This window comes from Elephantulus edwardii, unplaced genomic scaffold, assembly GCF_000299155.1.
Source record: "Elephantulus edwardii isolate Elephantulus edwardi_28Jun2011 unplaced genomic scaffold, EleEdw1.0 scaffold00035, whole genome shotgun sequence".
Lineage (NCBI taxonomy): Eukaryota > Metazoa > Chordata > Mammalia > Macroscelidea > Macroscelididae > Elephantulus > Elephantulus edwardii.
The window spans coordinates 19,227,594-19,229,575 of record NW_006399785.1 but is presented as its reverse complement, the minus strand read 5'-3'; positions in this window follow the sequence as shown (position 1 = coordinate 19,229,575).

The following is a 1,982-nucleotide window of genomic DNA, read 5'->3' as shown; positions in this document are numbered from 1 at the left end:
ATTTTTCCCAATGCAATTTGTCTTTTGATTTCCTGACTGCTGATGCTAAGAGTGTTGAATGTGGAGCCAAGCAAGCTGAAATTATTAACAACCTCAATCTCTTCTTCATCAATTATGATACTGTCAATTGTCCTAGTGGTGAGAAAATTTATTTTGCAAACTTTCTTCTTTCTTCCTCGAGTATCTGGAGGGTTCGCATTACTGAATATTTTGTTACTAGTCACATTCTTCAACTACTTGGTTAAAGGAAGATTTAAACAGTAAAGAAAGGTTTAGTGCATTAGGTATATTGGTGCATGTAAGAAAGACTTAAAAATGCTTTTATTGTAACTAGAGAGATATTTTTATGAAAAATAATAAATTTCTACTGATATGCACAAAAAATTTATTAACATCCTTTTGGTTTCACCCAGTGTAGCCCATTCACTCACCATCGCTGAGATACTTGAAAGGGTGTAGTGTACATCCTCCGTCATTGAGGGATTTGATGCCAGTGTAGATCTCTGGACTGGTAACAGAAAAAGGCTTCAGGAAGAGTCCAACAGTCACTTTGAGAATCTCTTTATAGATTTACAAACCTGATGGAGGCTTCCTATGAGTCAGAACTGACTTGAGCACAGTGGGTTTATAAAGGAAAATAAAACATCCCCTTAAAACAACCCCACAACCATCAAAGCCATTCCAATTCACCGCATCCCTGCAAGACAGAGCAGAATTGCCCTTTAGGGCCTTGAAGGCTGTAACTCTCTACTGAAGCAGATTGCCTTATCTTTCTCCAGCAGAGTGATTGATGGTTTCAGCCCCAATCGGCTTTAACAGCCACATGCTTTAACAACTGTGCGACCAGAATTCACAGGATGGCCCCACTAGTGTGTCAGCATCATTCAGAGGTGGTTTCAGAATTCCCCACAGCGTCAGGCTTCTTGTAGGCAGATGTCACCTTAGCTGAGATCTGGGGACTGTCGTAACAGCGCCCCTTCTGCCTCAGACACCATGCTGCCCCTCATCATTGAGTTCTCCCCTGGAAACTTCCTCTCAGTGCAAGGGGCTCAGGCATCACTAAGCAGAAGCATTTCACTCCTGCGGAGGCTGTTTGCACTTGGTTTTTATTGTGTTGCTCGTCGGGGCATCTTATCATTGTCCAGGAAAGTCAATACACTCTTTTGGGGAGAGGCCTGTAATGAGCTGTGGAGGAGATGCTTGCTGCGCGCGCGCCAGGGGCGCAGAAGAGCTGGGTTCCCGGAGCTCGCGTGGTGCGACTCGCGCTGTGGGAAACGCTCAGACTCCGCTTCGTGCTTGGCTCCTGACGCTTCTGCCAACACAAAGACAGCTTTCGGGGAGTTTGCTGTACATTTTGTGATCACCGCATGGAGCCACACCAGATGTCAGGGTGTGAATCAGAGCGTTTTTCTAGAATTCGTGACTGTTCATTTTCCTATTCCTTACCACCTCGCTAGAGGTTTGGTAAATGTATGTTTGGAGAAAAGGATGCTTGCTTTATCTTTCTGAGCCATTTAATGGGGTCACTTGGTAGAGGCGAGAGGACATCAGCCCAAGATTACTTTTTCCAGCTAGCAATAGTGAAACAGTCACACTTAGGCTTACCTCCTTAATGTCCAAGACTTTTATATGTGTGTGTGTATGTGTGTGTGTGTGTGTAATTTTTCCCCCCTAGGAGAGTAGCTTCAGTTCTTCAGTTTTCTAAAGGAAACCAGAGACAATGGTCTATTCTCTTCTACACTTTTTAAACCATTAAAAGCTTTATTCTTATTTCTTCTCTTTGTCCTCTCTCTTCCCTTCAAATATCTCACTAAATTTAATGTCTGAATTTTTTCAGTAATGTCTGAAAATTTCCTTTCTAAAGCTGTAAATCATTGTTGTTGTTGTTGTTACGTGCCATTGAGTCGCATTGACTCATAGCAAGTCTGTGTACAAGAGCTCTAAATGCTATTCTATCCTGTGCCAACCTAGCCATCTCAAAC